General features: G+C 39.7%; 2 non-coding genes across 2 annotated transcripts; both read right to left on the reverse strand.

Annotated features, from left to right (window-relative positions):
- Positions 1-13,442: 13,442 nt before the first annotated feature.
- On the reverse strand, positions 13,443-13,515 carry Trnat-ugu. The gene has a single exon. It is a non-coding gene; the product is annotated as a tRNA-Thr (tRNA).
- Positions 13,516-18,479: 4,964 nt separating this feature from the next.
- Positions 18,480-18,552, reverse strand: Trnak-uuu. The gene has a single exon. It is a non-coding gene; the product is annotated as a tRNA-Lys (tRNA).
- Between the last annotated feature and the right edge of the window lie 369 nt (positions 18,553-18,921).

An 18,921-nucleotide genomic window follows, 5' to 3' on the forward strand; every position in this document is an offset into this window, starting at 1 on the left:
CAGTCGTCCGACCCGTTTCAAATGGACGCGGACAGCGCGATAAATTGGCGCGAACGATAACCGCGTCCGGCCAATTGAGTTTAGCGAAGGTAGAAGAACGTGCAATTAAAGCAGATGCTGTGCACTTGGTTATAAAAAAGGAAGAAAAATGCCTGTGAAATCAGGTTACCTGGTTTCTTGGGTAATCTCATATTACGGCCTTTTTATTTATCGTGGGTTGCGCCCCATAAGTTGGGCCTTTTTTCTTCTTTCCAAACTAACAGCTAAATGTCAATGCCACTATCCACAGTGAAAATAGGCGCTCGCACTGTTATCTCTATGCTCGCATTGATTCTAATGAAAAATTCTCTTGGTCTTCACTAGCCGTTCGTGTTCATGCATAAGCAAGTCACCTTTACACTCAAGGAATTCTTAAATCACTTCAAAACTCTTTCATTTACTTTTTACTTGCACCTCTAAGCTTCAATTTGTGAAAACTTTTTCCTAATACACTGACAGTTCCTCCTTACTCTTAAATAAAGCTACCTCGTCATTGGTTCATAAGATATATATCATGCGGCGTAACTTTTAAAAGTTTGAAATGCCTGATGTGTTCCTGAGTAGCCGTCTAATGTCGAAACGACACTTTCACTACATCTCTATTACTTTTACAGTACACTTGTCTCGGTACCAGAGGTGGATCCAGGATTTCTTTCTAGGGGGGCACAAGCAAAGCCGTACCCAGGATTTTTGTTCTGGGGGGGCACAAGGATACCTTTAAATACAAAACGAACGCAATGATAATGGGACCACATTAATAATCTTGCATTTTTTTAGGGTCTGGGGGGGGGGATACGTGCCCCCATGCCTCCCCCCCCCCCCCTAGATCCGCCTATACTCGGTACAGTAATATTCTCCCGCCAAAAATAATTGTCCAGAGATATTATACAGCGGTGATTTTTTTTCTTCATTATTTCATAATTGTTAACTGGTATTATTCTTTTTATGCTTCAGTTTTTCCCTTATTTCTCCTTCTCAATCTGAACTTTATTTCGTTGTGTCTTGTCATCTCAAAATATTCCTGATTCTTATTATTAGAGTTGCCGTCCTCGGTAGCGGCGGGGTAATGTCCTCGCCTGTCAAATAAATGGTCGCAGGTTCGAGTCCCACCAGGGTAGGTTTCCCCTGTGCAGGGCATGGATATCCTTGTACGTTTCCTTGTTATAGTTTCTGATTACCCCTAATGTAAAATGGCCAATATGAGTTGTATTCGGTGGCTTGAGAATAATAAAAAAATAAAAAGATTCGCCATTAGTATCGAGCTTATGTGCTCACACCATGGTACTCTGTATATATTTCATTATTTTGTTTTGGTCTTCAAAACAGCCGTTTTATAAATTTATTATTTCTTAAAACTCGTTGTCTTGGGCGTGACTTTATGGAATTGACTTAATATATTGAAATGTGAAATTCTTTGTTTATCATCGTAAATTCAATACTGCACGACCTACATTTCGATGTGGCATGGTTCACCAGATGATGTCTTGCCAAGCCGAAACCTTGGTCGTACAGTATTAAATTATGTCGAATTAAATTTTTTTATGTTTCATTATTATTTCGTATTTCTATTGATATGAAATATCTAATATACCTATAAGCGTCATTGAACCTTTGTTATAATCTCTTAAATCATGTTGAACTACGCGGAGAGTTTAATCGGAAAATTTTGTGTTGATTTAGCCTTTCTTGGCCGTCCGTTTAATAAAATGAGAGTACAGATTCGAATTTGATGAAATATATGAATTGAAATAAATTCTCACGGAAAAGGGTGGGGTGTTTTGATGAAGAGGGGTTTTTCGGATGGCAAAGTTGGGAGGGGAAATGTTGGAAATAATAAAAATGCGAGGCTTTTGGATGAGAAAGCACGCAAGTCTCGAGGCGAGAATTAATGGAGCGATGTTTATTTAGGACGGTGTTTTGTGTATTCAAGTGTTAGCGTAGAATTTCAGGGATGAATACCTTGGGACATGTCACCGTGTTTACAAGCCAGACTCTCGCTCCCATCAGCGACTGCTTGCCTGCGAGAAGAGCGATGTAGTAGTCAACTCTCCACGCCGTCAAAACTCTCGGAGCAGAAAAACGAGATCCTCTTCGTAATCCGCGAGATCTTGAAGCTCTTCTGGAGTGTTTTTCGGAAGTGCTTGCTGTTTCCCAAGGGTGCTAGATTGATTCTGTCCCGTGGGATGCTTCTGCTACTCTTGTACCTAGCACTGAGTTATTTTCATCGTTTACTCTCGGTGTCAACATCAGTTCTCTCGTGGGAGGGTACGTTCATTCGTTAATATGGCTCAATGTATCCGTATTAAATTGGTGGAACCGCTTCATAATGGAAACAATTATCTGGTACTTTTTAGTTTCACGTGAAAATAACTTTATTTTACCATCCTGAGTTCGTCGACGATCGAGTTTATGGGGCAATTATTGGCGAAATCCAAGGTCAAAAATGGTTTATTTATATGGAAAAACTAAGTGCCAAGTTATTATTTATATTCGACAGTGATTAATATTTTACATGCTAGTTACATTTATCTGAATTATTATAATCTTGACTTTATATAGTTTAAACGAAAACGTTGTTAGAATTATGAAACCGGCATAATATTTCATGGTTCATTAATCTGGAAAGAGGCCATGACATACCTCTAAATATAAAACACTCGCTTCAATGCGTAATGAAATACAGTGATACCTTGAGATACGAGTTAATTTCCGTAACCTTACTTGGATCTCTAAGCAATTTTCCCCATAGAAATTAATTGAAATGCCATTAATCCCTTCATTTCCCAAAAGTGCTACCTTAATCGCTTCTTTTTACGTGTTTTGAATGAAAAATGCATTTTAAAATGTTGTGTAAAAACATAATAAAAGGAAAATTTAAAGAAAAAAACTGGAATTATAAAGTGTATTTGTATTTTGATCACTTAAATGCAAATCACGAACAACAACAATGCTACTGTATGCTTAATTTTAGTCACTGCTTTTCTCTTCATTGGTTTTTGCCTTTTTCGCCGTGCGCAGCGCCGCAATCGGCCGTTCCTCGTATCTCCAATTTCGCTCGTATTTCAAAGCGAAATTTCGCTCGCTCGACTGCTCGTATCTGAAACATCTCGTATATTAGAGCACTCGTATCTCGAGGTGCCACTGTACTTACATGCGAATATCGAACTAAATTTACTTGCACGTGTGTATTCGTCATTATGGTGGAATAAACTAACATACCAGGGAAGTTCAATACGGAATACAACACATTTTTTTTAATGAAACAGCGGTTGTTTATTCAGCGTTCGATTACACCATGTTATTCCCCAATCTTTTAGCTACTTAAGCCTATTTTTCAACGTAATCTCCATTTAATGGTATACCTTGACGTCACCTGGAAGGGAGGGCCTGTATGTCTGCAAGATACTATTCCACTGGTCGTTTTCAGAGCCAACGTCTTATTGCTTCAATAACTTCTTCACCATCCCCAGGGATAGCATTAGAAACTAAACGAAACTCAAAACCAGTAAAAATTCTATAGTTACGTTCCTATACTAAACTAAACTAAAACTCAGGGACGAAACGAAACGTAGATAATAATGATGAAACACGCGTTGCCCAACGAATAACCGCGCTTTTGTCAACTACCAGATCACTTTAGACATGGTTCAAGCGCCAATGAACATGGGGAATTGAGGCTTTTGAGGCCAGCGGAATATAAAACTCTCAGAGATCAATGAAGGTTAAATTTCATGAGACCCTGCTTCATAAAAATAAAACGTAAATTCTTAATTATTTCATTTAATGCTAAAGATACCGTAAAACCCTGTTTATGATACATTCTTTATATTTAATTTATTTATTTATCTATCCAAATCGCCCCGTAAACAGCGCCTTCACAGCGAGTGAGTGCCTCAAACAACAACGCAGGACGAATATAGACATGGCCTGGATAGGGGCTACATACTCAGGCGGGACTCGAACCCGCGAAATATGGTAAGGCAGGCGAGGAAAATACCCCGCCGCCACCAGTTTTTGTGCCATGTGCCAAAGATATTTAATATAATTGTTATTATAACGTATATTAACAAAATTTTGTCACCATTTATACCATTAGCAAACAAACTGTCATTCACAGATATTTTGTATTCGAATTTTAATTCTAAACATTCATACTGGACTCTATTTCACTTCTTCATTACAATCGCTGGTTCTACCGCAAGTTGGAATGCGGGAGTGAATTCCTTGGGAAAGGGGCGATCCAGGATTTTTTCTGGTGGGGGTGGGGGGGCAGAACGGTCTGCCAGGCAAACGATCTTCTCATACTTGAGATGAAAAACAAGAACCAACAATTACTGTACTAAATATTCTATTTATTTTCATATGAAAGTTATTAATGTGAAATGAAATGATTGAGGCTCCGTAATTCACAAAACAAATCGAAGGTAATGATAACCGTGTACAAAATTGTGTCTATTCTTTAAGCGTTTGGGGGGTTGCACGCCCCCCCCCCCCCCCCCCCATAAATCCGCCTATGCCTTGGGATTAAGTTCTGACAGAGTTGAATGAAACGTCGTGGGAAAAAAATCGTGGCATTGTTACAATGGCGGAAAAGATAAAGTATTTTACACTGAAGGATCAGTTTTCAAATGAATTTTACGGATCTGCACGTATCCCTGGGTGAGATTGATGGTGTTGCTTTGACGCCTTCCTGCGAATCCAGTGTTAATTAGTGGTTTGAGATATCACTTACTCGTGCTATCATATTCCAGTCCCCGTCGCGGCGGTTGAGCTGTGGAGTGAGTGATTATCGCCCCTAACTTTCCCTGTCATCGAGTGAATCCCTCGTATGGTAACAATATGACACCGAGGGAGGAAACTCCCCCTTAGTGTCGAGTCTAGTGTCATCGAAGCCTTCCCCATCGTCTGTCGGTTCATTGGCCCCTGCATTTTTGAGAATTTTTCGTCATCACCCTTATCAGGTGCAAGGAATTTACTCCGCCCCTTTCTGAGTCTGGATTTTGAAATACACGATCAGCACGGGTCTTAAGGAATTAGTTTGAATTAGTTAGAATCGCTGCCCGATTTAAAACAAATATATTTGGGTGTAAAAAAGAATAATTGCCAACATATACGTAATTCATTGAGGTTAAAACGCAAAATTAGCGCAACCAGAATACAGTATAACTTGGTTACAACGTCATTCAAGGGGCCACATAATAATTGAGGCTATATCAGATGACAGTAAAAAAGAGTAATTTCACTTATTAACTAATAACGCAGGAGAAATGAAAAGTTACGATTTTCCATTAAATGCATACTGAGATTATTGGTATAAATACAACTAAATTTATGATTAATAGTGTTCTGCTATTTAAAATTTTGTGCAAAAAAATTGATCAAAATGAAGAATTTTTAAGCAACGAATACATTATAGTGTTTTAGTAATGGCGAGGGTGGCGCAGGGGGCAGGCCGTATCCAAAAATAAACGCGCGTGAATGTACGTCTGTGATGCACTATGTTGCGAGCGTCGCCCATTTTAGCCATTTTTATTAAGGTTACTTTGTTGCTTGGGGTCAGATTTAGCAGACGTTATATACGAGGAATTGGAATCCGAGGTTTTATCAATGCTTACATTTTAAGTTTGGCGACACTTACAATTGGTAACGAATGACGTTATATCCGTGTTGACGCTACGACCGAAGTCGCAATAACCAAGTTTCACTATAGCTGAGAATTCATTCTTTATTTTTTTTCTCCTAGTTTTTCTTCCGTCAATTTGATCCAGCTGTAGCGCCATTATCATGTAAACAACATGATTTGACTCCATTCAGAGCTTTAATGTGCAAATCACCCTGAGAGAACTATGGTATTGTGCCTTCATTTCATTTCTATCATGATTCCGTGGGGTATACCAAGCATAAGGAGAAAAAGAGGTAAATATTTTGAGCTAATGTTGAGGAGTGATAACCAGTAGGTATATTTGGGATGCATAAATATGTCTGCGGTAAATATGAGAGACGGAGGATAAACGTGGAGTCTTGAACTAACAAATCATTGCGAGGTTATGAACCAAGTTCATTTCTCGATGGGAAGGTAAACTCTGTCTCATACAGCTAGAAGTTGTAGAGGAATATTGGTACACAGGAAATAAGTGAAGGATAAAGCCGCTTAGCCGTGCAGAGCAGAAGTGCCTTTGGCCGGCGACAGAAAAATTCAGGTGACTTCACTCAACTATATTTCCCTGAAGTCAATATTTCTTTCTTCATTTCTAATGAAAGTTTGGAAAAAACATTATTCTAGTGTTATGTTCCTTAATATTTGATTGCATTGAATTCAATATGGAGACGTAGGGCAGTCGTGTTTCCCAGTGTAAAAAAAGTGTTGGACAGGCAGCTTTTAGATGGCATACGGAGGAGAATATTGGAGGAATTCGAGATGTGGGTATGGAGAAGAATAGAGAAGGTGAAATGGACAGAGAGGAGGAGGAACGACGAAGCGCTGGATATGGTGGGTGAGGAGAGGCAACTTTTAGATGAGATACGGAGGAGACAAGGTATGGGTGGAGGGAGTACTTAGCGGGGAGGGGATGTTGAAAACGGAGTTAGAGGGTAGAATGTTAGGTAAACGAGGGAAGGGAAGGAAGAGAATAGGATTTTTAGATAGAATAAAAGGGAGTAGTCCTTGTTGTGAATTGAAGAGGGAAGTACTTGATGGAAGGGGAGGCTCACATAATTTTTCCCACGTACTCCATGAAAACCTACCTAAATCGGCAGAATGCTTTAATAAAAAGCAAATAAATCACTTTTCTCAATCCCCTAATGTCACTCTGTGTTAAGTTGATCGAGGTGAATATTAAAAAAGGTGTCACCCAATTGATGATATCACTTTACCTTTTCGTTGTCGTCTCATTTTACTGAATTAACTACAACCCTTTTGTGTCCTCATACCACGAGTCCAAAATGAGTGAGCGGCCCCCGAATTTTTTTCCTGTACCTAGGCATGATTAGCTAGCTCCTCAATTTTTTTCGCATTTCAGAGTATTTCTTTTCCTCGGTTCGCGCCCACGAAACAAAAAAATATCGGCAATCAATCTGCTCCTGCCTCTCGAGAAAGTTTTTCGTCAAGTTTGGCGTCCGTTAACGTGCCCCTGACGTAATTAAATACGCCTCTAAAAGGCTCCGGCAATCCATTTGTCCACGTCTATGCGTGAACTTCGGATTTGAGAGAGCTGATTAATTAGTTTCAAGCGCCAAACCCCTCTCGCAAGGGTTTTGTTTTTGTCGGCTCTCCTCAGGGGAAAACACGTACTCCTTCATCCGTGCCCTCTAACACCCTTCGCGGGTTGAAAGCATTTTTTCTTAATTCGTGGAATCGACACCAAACATGTACTCGAGCTCAATAGCTAATTATGAAGTTTTTCATCATATTTCGCTTCTCTCAATAGCGTCTAGTTTTTTATTTTGGGTATTTATTGACCTATATATGTCCTCCTAAACTGTTAACTTAAGATTTTACGCCTAAAATCCGAGGCTTCGAGCGTTATGAAGTTGTATTTTTCCATATTTAAATAAATACTTGCGATTTTCCACGATCATAATGTTATAGGATGATATATAGTGACGCCTTATGGCACAGAAATTCCTCCTTAATGGGCAACCAAATACTTGATATCTCTATGGTAGAACCAGGGTACATAATGAGGCTAATGGTTTGGGGCGTTATTTTATGGAATTTAATCATATAGAATGAAAATTAAACAATGTTTTTCCGCATAGAATATTTATTAGCAATCACTACCATGGTTCCAACGCTCTGCTTCGACCTCAGGCGAGGAGTACATTGATTGATCATCTAAAATACCTGCACGTATAAACCAAAAGGAGTAGGGGGAAACTGTAGAGGTAGGAGGGGGGGTTTGGAGGGTGGAAGGGGAGGGGTTGGGTCTTCCCCTGGTGGTAAAAGCCTTGAAGGATGGGGCCTTCCTCTCGATCTATCTTCCTCCCTATGCACTCACTTCCCCTTGGCTTTTTTACCTTACTCTTTTTTTTAACACAACATAAAAATACAAAATACTGGTCTTCTTCTACGGCAGTGGAGTGACGCATGGACGAACGTAACGAACTACAAACTGAGAATGACCAAACCGGTTACGTCAATGTGGCCCTCTTCTGTTGGGAGGAAACGTAGGGAGGAGGTCGTCATTGCAAGACTGAGAATCGATCATTGCGCCCTGAAGAGAAAACGCCACCGCGATGTGGCTATTGTGACTGCACTCTAACTGTGAGACACCATCTGACGAAGTGTGATGAGTATCAGCTTACGCGAGACAGGATAGTCGTCAGGGACAGCCTAGAATGTATTCTGGGCGATCACCCTGACCGCCTAAGCCGTGTCATAGAATTCATTAAGAAAACTGGCCTTATAATTTTCTCAAAATGTTGGTTTCATTCATCTTCTCCATGCTAAAATGTTACCACTTGAACGATCGTGCCCCCCCCCCCCAGTTTTGATCTTGGGTACGCCCTTGATCATGATTACTCCCTTTGTAACTTTCTGTCAGTAATAGTTCCGCAGACAAGTCTAAATTATGATCAGCAGTGCTTCTACCTTCCCGACAGGCGATTTATTCTGATGCCTCACTGTTATGGTCACTTTCGGGATCTGAAGAGGCAGAAGAAAATAAGAAGCATATTGAGTCTCACGGACTCACCTTGCCCGGATTTGACGTTAATTGGAAAAAAAATTCCAAGTTACTTTAGTTCTGAAACGAGTTTAAATTACTGTATTTTATAGGAAATACATAAAAAGGGGAAGTCAAAAATTTGCGCCACGCTGACATTTCAATTACAAAACATATTGATAAAAATTTGATGCGATGAGTCCGAGAGACTCGCCTTGCCCGTATTAGCTTAGACAATAATTCACACTTGAATAATTATAGTAATAAATCTGTGGAGATGCACGTGTGTGTACCCTGGGTCTGAAGAGGTTAAACAGCCCAACTCGAAAAAAAATATTTTTTTAAGCCAAGCAGGATATCATGCGATGTAAATCCAAATGTAATATTAATCACTACTGCGTGTAAGTCTCGAAATCTGTTTGTGCCATAAGTTGTATGAAAGATGGAAAAGTTTTAAGAGCCTGAACCATTGCATCGTTCTCAAAAATATAATTTTTAATATTGTAAAAAAACTTAGCCAACTGCCTTGCCAATTAAGACGGTAAGCTTCGGCAAAATAAATGCTGATCAGGGCTACAATGCAATAGTCCTGATGTTGCTGCAACACAGTGAAACATGTTGATTCCTTACAAAAATACGTATTTTACTTCACATCCCACAATTGAATTTCGGAGATAGCTTAAAACGCCTGAATGCTGACCTAATATAGAGATTAGGAAGTAAAGTCCCATCTACATAGAGATTTCTGTCATGTCCATCACGTCCTCCTTCCTCTGAATAGTCGTAATTTTATCACTAATTTGGGGAACAATATGAATATTTTGAAAGTTTATCAATTTTAAAACATACATATTGCACATAAAATGTTTATGCACTCATGTTTAGTAAAATATGATGAATAGGAGGGATTAACCCTAATACGGGCAACATATTTTTCTGACGTAATCGGGCAAGGTGAGTCCAATGGATTCTTTTAACTTATGCTTTTAATTTAAACTATTAAACAGTGAAAAAATATTACTTTTCACTTCAATTTTTACATATTGTGCACTATAGAATCATTTAACATAAAATTGATTATTTTTTATTTAACAAAAGTTTTACATTACTTATTAATTTCGTACATAGTCAAACAGTGAGTACAGTGGACTCTTTTTACTAATTCTTTCTGTTTTCACTACATAAAACACCAAATATTTATCGTTACATGTACAAGTGATAATTTTACATTATTTTGACAATTTGAACCAAATATTTGTAAAATGCATATTACTTTTTACATTTCGTGCAAACAGACTCACCTTGGCCGGATTTGTGGGAATCCAGGGGGAAAAATTATTTCTATGTTACATTCATTCCGAAAGAAGTTTGAATTACTCTAATTTATAAGAAATATACTATTAGAAGAAGTAAAAAATTTACAACATGCTGACATTTCATTAACATAATAAAAACCTCAAAGATGTAATGCGATGAGTCCAAGAGACTCACCTTGCCCGTATTAGGGTTAAAATGGATTCATACCAGTAGCGATAGCTGTGTTCTTCATGTGCTTACGGGAAGAGGGTTAGTGAACAATATGGATGATAGGAGCATAGCAAATAGAGGATAATGTAGGTGGTTAAGATTAAAAGTGAAATTTTAGGTCCCAAAATGCGTAAAAACATGGGAATTGACAGAAATATTTCGCACGTGAGAACGTCCCTCTCTAAAGGGGGGTATACCAAAACCCCCCGACCCAGGGTCATGAACCCCCCCCCCCCAAATATTTGATGCTGAAGCCGCCCCTGCCTCTGAGTGGCTTGGTCCTTCGCGTTGGGTCTCGGCTCAATGCTTTTCAGCGTTTGGAACTTCGACGTGGTGCTGGGGACGCCTGTCAAACGCAGTCGCAACCGCTCCAAACCTGTCTTTCCATCCTCTGCCTCTATCCCCACTCATTCAAGCTGTTATGCTTTTATCCTCCCACTCTCTCTTCCCTAGCATTAAAATCCCCCTTACATATCCTCGTTTTCTACCACCTTTCGATCTTTCCCAAAGTGTGCATAGCCACTCGGAAAGGCTGGAAGGTTGTATGTGGTGTTAATGACTGTAAAATTTGATTGGATCAGCCTCGTCGGTGGAAATAGTAAAGTCCGGTTAAAAGGCAGAAATAAATTAAAAGAATGTTTAAAAAACGCATCGCAGCAAAAAAAACGCATTCACACAGCGCAGATAACAATGTCCTAAAACTTTGTAGTCCTTTACAGTAATACCTTAAAGTCAGCGGTATGACATTCGTAGGGGGGATGAATCGTAAACATGAAATTATTTCTCATGATGTGCGACCATCCTACTACGGAAAAAGCATTTAGTGTAGGCAAATAAGTTTTCCTCTGAGGAGAGGCAAAAAGTGTGCACCTGCGGTTGTCTCTTTATATGTGCGTCTGGCTGGTAAGCTTTTATTTATTCGAATGATATCTATTTAGCGTGATGAAAATACCTATTTCTCCTCGGGAGATTGGGCGTAATGTGTTAGAAATTAATTGATACTCATCAGTAAAGATCATCCGGGTTACATTCACTAATTTCATTGCATTTCAGTGACATTATATCTCACTCATTCGTTCAGGGTTCCAACCTGGAGGTTGATGTGGTTATTTTTCTATCCTTTCACTAATAATTGCATGATGTTACATATTTTTTTACTTATATCTAAGTTTTCAAATTCGGACGTGTAATATTATTTGAGTTCGCATAACGAAACGCAAAATGAATCGATTGGATGAACGTGCTTTCATTTGTTTCTCTTATATTTATATTTTATCTCATTGAATATCTCATTAAAATGATTCTTTGATCCGTCTCACGCATTATACTTCAAATTTGTCCATCTTATCAAATGTTTTATCAAAAATTCTACGAATTGTCCTTGTAGGTTAAGTTTAATATCTCTTCTCTGATCATCGTGTAATTTTCTATAGCCAATTACATTATGGATTATTTTCCGTTGTATTTTAAAACGCCCATTCCCAATACGTGCTTTTAGCTTTTTTGTTTTTTGAACCCTCTCTCCGCTTTGCTGTCCGAGAACCGAGATAACTTCGTATGGAGGTACAACACGTAGTTATCAGTTTGGCCGCAAGATGGGAGTAGCGCGTGCCGAGCGTTGAGGAGCCCATGCGCGACCTCGGGCTTGGAGCGGAAAACCTCTTCTGCTCCCCACAAAGTTCGTAATCTATACGTTCTAATTGTTTCTATGAATTTCATGAGGAATGTTTGTTACTATTTATTTGTTTTTATTTTCCGATGATAAATAATTAGTATCTTAATTAAGGAGAGATATTTACCAGAAATGGAGGTCTTAACCATTACTTCACCAAAACTGTCAACGTTATCAAATACATGGACTTAACAATTCGCGGTCATTACTGCTTCTACTACTTACTGAAGAATACTTATGAAGAATTCTTTTTCTAAATGTATCCCTTTGCGGAAATCAGATGGAATCTAATTTATTGGAATAACTTTCCATCTTTCATATGCCGTTATATGAATATACATTTTTAGAGGATTGTCAAATTCTTGAAACGTACACCCAATAGCAGAAACCTAAAATTCTTCCGAAACGTTAGCATATGTTTCGTTGAACTTCGCTGCTCAATTATTGTACCTCAGGCCGAGCACAATGGTATAAAAAATATTCTGTTAATAAAACTTTGGGGACATCTGTCACCTTTTCGCCGATTGATCAGCTGAGCCTTGAAACGTCATAGTATTAATCCCTCGCTCTGATGTGCTATGCCCTGATAAAATGATTGGCTGGATCGATTTTCGCTGTTTGGCTATCGTCATAGGTACGTGGGATGTTAGCAGCCTATGGGGAGCGTAGCCTGTTTTCAATACGGCTTCTCTAGTTACCCATTCTCCGATTCAATTGTTGAGCACAAACCGCAAGGCACCCGCAGTCCTTGGAGGGAAGTTTCGCTTTGTTCAAGGTGGGTTATGTAGAAACTCTTGTAATTGCTAATAACTTCATTTCCACTTAAAACATAGCCAATCCGCTCATAGCTTCCGAATTTCGAAACGTCATTGCTTCATCTCGTCCTTAAGCTGTGATAAAAAATGGATATTTCGATAGGTTACCATTTTTGTATCACGAAGTGTAAATGATAAGCTCTCGAAAACTTCAAACAAAATATAATTACTGCCAGGAGGGGTAATATAATCAAAATTACTGTGTAACAGATTCCTTGTTAATATTTGTCATTATATTAAGCTATCATAATTATTCAAAATCATCTGATTTAACTCGTTACTACCTGAAGATAGTTTTAAGTATTGTTAATATTGTGTCACAGTATTCTCACAATCCAGCCTTGCCAGTAGAAAAACAGGTGAACATTGACTACCACGTAGGATCGCAAAATTTGCCGCAAACTTTGTTAGCATTCTGTGCCTTCTTCCCATGCATTGCTTCTGAAATTGTAAAATTTATTTCCTCAATTTTCGATTCATATTTCCCAATAATAAAACGTCATGTCTTCAAAAACATCGTCTTAAAAAGTGACTGCCGTACGTAGTCTTGCGGCGATTATCACTCGAAGAACGACTTTCCCGCTCCGCTTGAACCAAGTGTGACGTAAAATATTCTCCAATAGCAAATAATGCAAACAAATACGAAGGGCGTCAATTTCGTAAAAACTGACTGCGTTACCATTATTCGCCCGCCGTAAAATTGTAAAAAGAGAGTGAAAAAAAATCTGCCTCCAGAGAGATTTGAACTCTCGACCCCTGGTTTACAAGACCAGTGCTCTAACCCCTGAGCTATGGAGGCTCATGGAGGGAAGCGCGTCAAGGTTTGCATTTTAAAGATATGATATCTTGCATCGCGTCGCGTAGAATGGGTAGTGATTTCCTTTTATTCATTGGTAATTAATTATATTTTTCTTTTGGTCTTATACAGGATATTACTGTGTCACATTTAACCCTTTAGCTACATGTTGACTAAAGATTACTATCAAGAGACTTTTGAATGTTACTCGATTCCAACGCCGACTCCGGTCGTTTTGAGGTGCCGGTGTGAGTATATATTCATTGAAAATAATTGTACTTTTAGCCGGGAAAATTAATAGAATTGTTGCGATAGTAAGTTGATGATTTTATGAGTTCTTACGACCCATAATGATGTTATATGCTTCTGTATGCTGATATAGGAAATTGGTACCTGTTTGTTGTCGTAATTTTCCGTTTTGTCGGAGAAGTAAAAGGAAATTTCCGCGCACATATTTGTAATATCTCAGCCTATCCCACCGTAGTTCATGCTTCGCGAATTCCCTAAAACCGCACGTCGAGGTTGATTCTTCTTCCTGATCTTTGGAGAGTACCTATTGCATATTGTTTTACTAGTTTATGTCGGGGGATGACTCGACGGCTGAAGCAACTATGGGATTGCGAAGGGGGAAAGGCCGGCCCTCACATTGAGTCCGTGGTTGCTGACTATTATCTTTTGGATATTTCTCAAGATCAGGGAGATTCTCAACGGAAACCCATATAATCAATCAGTTTAATAAATTTCTTAAATTTTGAAAAACATCCAAGTTGATATTCCAACTCATTTAAAAACTAACAATAAGGTCTCTATCGAAATGAAGTACGCGCACCTTTAGCCAGGATGAAATTAGCCATGGAAAAACCGATTCAGGATTCGAAGCCGGTCGTTACGCCACCAGTTACACCATCAAACCATCTTCTTCAAAGGCAAATCTCGGACTAGGTTAACAGAACAAGGTGTTGACTTCTCAAGCCCACATTCTGGCACAAGAGTCGTTGGTCTACATCTGCATAATATCCTGCTAGACACCTCTAGGGTGTCTGGCAGTGGGTGATCTGCCACCAGCATGCAGCGTGCAAGAGGAATCCTACATGGACCCCACACGGTCATAAAGATGTTGTGATTACTAACAAATTCGTCGAGGACTAGCTTACCAAGCCATTGTCAGAGAAGTAAACCGTATTTCGGTGCAGTGTTTCATTAAAAAGAGTTGTTTTTAGAATCAAATTTTTTCCAACAACGCAAAATATGTTTCTGTGGTCTGAAATACTTATAGTTAGCACAAAGAAGTAGAGCAGTGCTGAAACTACGACTCAGCTTAGACGAACAAATTCACATGAATTACAAACTGATCAAATCACACGCTAATTTTTCCGTAAATTAGCCTAGGTATTGCGCTAATTTAATTCATTGAACAACACCTTTGCCTCAATGGCACTCTCATGTCAATCTAAGTAGGTACTCCTTAAGATTGATTTGTTCTCATTTTTACTTCCAAACCGACGTTAAAGAAGGTAGTCTCAAGACTGGATGATTCAGAATAAATACTTATCACGGAATTTGTGTGGACAACAACTATTATGATTAAATAGAAAAATTTTGGGACAAATATTATATTCCAATATGAGAAAGTAAAAGAAAGGTGCTATTTCGTACTCGTCCAAACACGCAATATTCAGATAGCATATGGAATCCGGTGCAGAAAAACTTAATCCGTGAACTGGAACTTGGAATAAAATATCAAGGAAAGCGATTCGTCATAGACTGCTACGGGCGTACAGACAGCATTACCTAGATTCCTTAAATAATTGAGAATGGATATCTTTAAGATCGACACGGATAACATAATATGAAAGCCCGCTATACTTCCCGATCCGACAGAAGCAATAAATTTAGGGAGATATTTTGTCGAACGGATAGATATGGAAATTCTTTTTTCCCCGGAACCATAGAAGGCTTTAATAAATGCTAGTCGCAGTTGTTTGAGTTTTGCTTTTTGTAAGTAAACGGACGGTGTCCTAACATCCCCTGCCACACACCTTTATAGGCGGCTTGCGGGGTAGTATGTAGATGAACATTACCATCAAGTAAGTATATACTTATAAAGGCCGTTTCACACGGTACACGGAATTGCGCAGTCTGACGTACGTGTGAAGGCGCAATCAAAATTGCGTCGTGTAAAGCGGTGAATTGCTAGAACACATGCGAGAATGCGTGGATGCGAGACGGCAAAATAGCCCCTGTTCTAATTTCGTTCATACATTCGCGCAATTCCACACCATTTTAGAAATTAATGCAGCTCTAACCTGCGCAATTCCATGTACCGTGTAAAACGGCCTTAAGAATATACTCACTCTATGACATTACATCAGTGGCGGATACAGATGGAGGGCGCGCGCCCCTCTGTTGCGGGTCCGCTCGTATTTTCAAGCATGTCAGAACCACAATTGTGACTTTTTTATATGATTAGATGGCATTATCTTTTACATTATCTAGTGATTTGATCGTTGGATTATTCTTCCTCATATGATAATCCTTTAAAATCGCTGGCTCAGTAATGGCTGACGCCTGGTTTCGCTAGCTAGTGGGCACTTTTCGCTTCTGTAGCGTTAAGGTGTTTTTCCCCGTCCCATCCCTTCCAGCCCTTTCCCTACCGTCGCACAGTGGGCTAGAATAGAAAAAAGCTGGCCAAAACCTCAAAATCGATTTTTTTGAGCTAGGAAGTTGAAACTTCGCATACACATTCTCAAATAAATTGTGCATAACCACCCAGATTATTTTGGTTCTGTGTTTTCTTTTTACCAATATATGTGAGGTCGAAGTTGAGCAAATTTAGCAAAAAACGACCACCCTCGATTTTTTCTGAAAATTGCCGACTTTATCCTCGTGCAGTGATTTTATAAATAGTTTTATCGACAAAACTGTTATACCATCTTAGTTGACACTTCTTATTCTTTCATTTGAAGGGTTTTTAAGATTTTGTTTCATCAATAACCATAGATACATAACAAAATGGCGGAGCCTGTTTCCAACCCATTTTTTTACATAAACGTAGAAAAAAAGTAAACATTATCACCGGCTTACACTAAGTAACTTATATCATGTCGTTCTTTGAAGCTTCTATATTGTGAATCTAAAGTCAAAACTCGCACCAATTTGCAACCCCGAATTTTAAATCGTTTTTTCGAACGCACGGACGACTCCGGTTCTGGCCGGCGGCGGCGGAGAGTACGGCGACGCGGCAAGCGGGTGGATGCAATATGGTCTCATTCACTTTTATGTGTGGATAACAGATATATTAGTGACAGAAAATAATCACCAGAAAGTAAAATTAATAAATATTGCTACGAATGACTCTCATTATGCAATCGCTGGGCACTGCAAGAGGTGCACTGAAAGGTTTCTTTCTTTGAGTGCATTCCGTGGAGAATGGACTTAAATCGCGTGCTTAAAGTGGGGAACGGAGTCTTTTATTAACTAACTCCCCTGAGCCCTCATCACTTCTTGTCTTTTATATGTGTATTATCACTTTAGTTAAGATTTTCATTTACTATCATGTGACTTGATTATTTTATATTGTTATAAAAATAAAGGCAACTCAAGATATCTGTTGCGACCCCCCCCCCCCCCTTTGTGTGTTTTCTGTATCCGCTACTGCATTACGTGTTATCTTTAAGACATATTCTCCAATATTCTCGGTCAACCTCAAACGGCACACACCGGGGTTAGCGAGCGATGTGCAAGGCATTGCATGAGGTGCCACTCACGACTGAGGAATGGAACTGATGTGGGATGGGTGTGATCCTATCGCGGAGCCACTGACCTTGTCCTCAGCCTCTCTCCCCTCCCCTCCATTCCACAACTCCCCTCCCTCCCCCGAATCTCTGCCCACCCCCCTTCGCTTCTCATTTCCCCCTACCAACCATCCCTCCCTCACGATACCAGCTCGCCGGCACGGCAGGCATGTTGTGATTTCGCCCCAAGGCAGTCCGATGAAAGAGCGTGGACCATGGACCACTATTGCGGCGTTGTCACGCCATCTAAGGGGAATCTTCTCGAAAAAATGTATGTTTTAATGAAGAAGAAGCCCCTGTACGTACTATTAGCCTACCCCTACTTTATGCGGGCTCCGATAGGGTGGTACGTATACAAATATGAGCATGTTTACATCGTTCGATGAAATTGCGCGCCAAAAATATCCCGGTTGTTCCCACTCCCCTGCCTTTGAGCAATAGCACGTGCTGATGTGACAATGAAAGGTGTTCTATAAGGTATTAAGGCCCGGTTACACGGTACATTAACGCGTACAAGTTAAAGTACGTTTGCGCGAACGATTTTGGTGGACCAGAACGGAAAATGTACGAATGCATGAACCAAATTAGAACAGGTTCGATTTTCCGTTCATGCATTCGCACAAGTTGGGTGGTTACACGGTGCATTTTCGTATTCATTCACGCTTTCATATATTTAGACATTAACCCGACCCCCCCCCCCCCACCGTTGCATGGGGAGGGGTCGGGGAGATACCCACCCCAAGACATTCTATCCCCCCAAAGCATATTCCTAATTACGCCACTGCCAGTCTCAATTGCTTGACTCTCCTCCCCCACGGTGCGTAATTATCGCCTTTCCTTGATATACCCGATTCATTACCGCATAACGCTCTTTTCTACATCAGACAGGTTCCAACCGAGCATTCGTTTCTACATTACAACGTAACGGTGTTCTAACAAACTTTTCAATCCATAATTGGCAAAGAATAATTTTTTGGGGCACAGCACAACTTATTTATTTATCCTCACACTGCTGAATACAGCACATTTTGGCATTTAAAATCGTGGTGATCAACAAATTTAACAAATAACACGCGCACAGAATACCATACCCTAGATATGAACAACATACCCAAGCGTGACTCGAAACCGCGACCGTCGGTTACCCATAAAAAAACATACCCATAAAAATTTCGCCCGAGCAGGGACTTGAACCCTGGACCCTCAGATTAAAAGTCTGATGCTCTACCGACTGAGCTACCCGGGCTCTCATTCATAATGACTGTTATGGCATTTTATTCACATCCAGATACTACCCCGTAAACCACCTGAGTCGTCTTGTAGCGAGGGTGGTTAGAAATCCACCTGTATACTAAACTACAAATAAAATAAGGACACATTGGAGTGATTTTACTACTGAGTCCCACCTATGTTTTATTAACTTTCAGAGAAAAATGGATACCAATCCGTTCGGCAAAGTGCCTCACATTATTTTAACGTCTCCGATGGACCAAGACACTTGGTGGCATTCCTAGATGATGGTCTCCGTGTCGCCGCCTTTTCTCAACTGCTCTTGCAATCGAAGTCTAGCACGCAGGCTTCCAAACCAATTTCTGTACCAGCTCTTAACGCACTC

This window comes from Ischnura elegans, chromosome 8 (genome assembly GCF_921293095.1).
Source record: "Ischnura elegans chromosome 8, ioIscEleg1.1, whole genome shotgun sequence".
Classification (NCBI taxonomy): domain Eukaryota; kingdom Metazoa; phylum Arthropoda; class Insecta; order Odonata; family Coenagrionidae; genus Ischnura; species Ischnura elegans.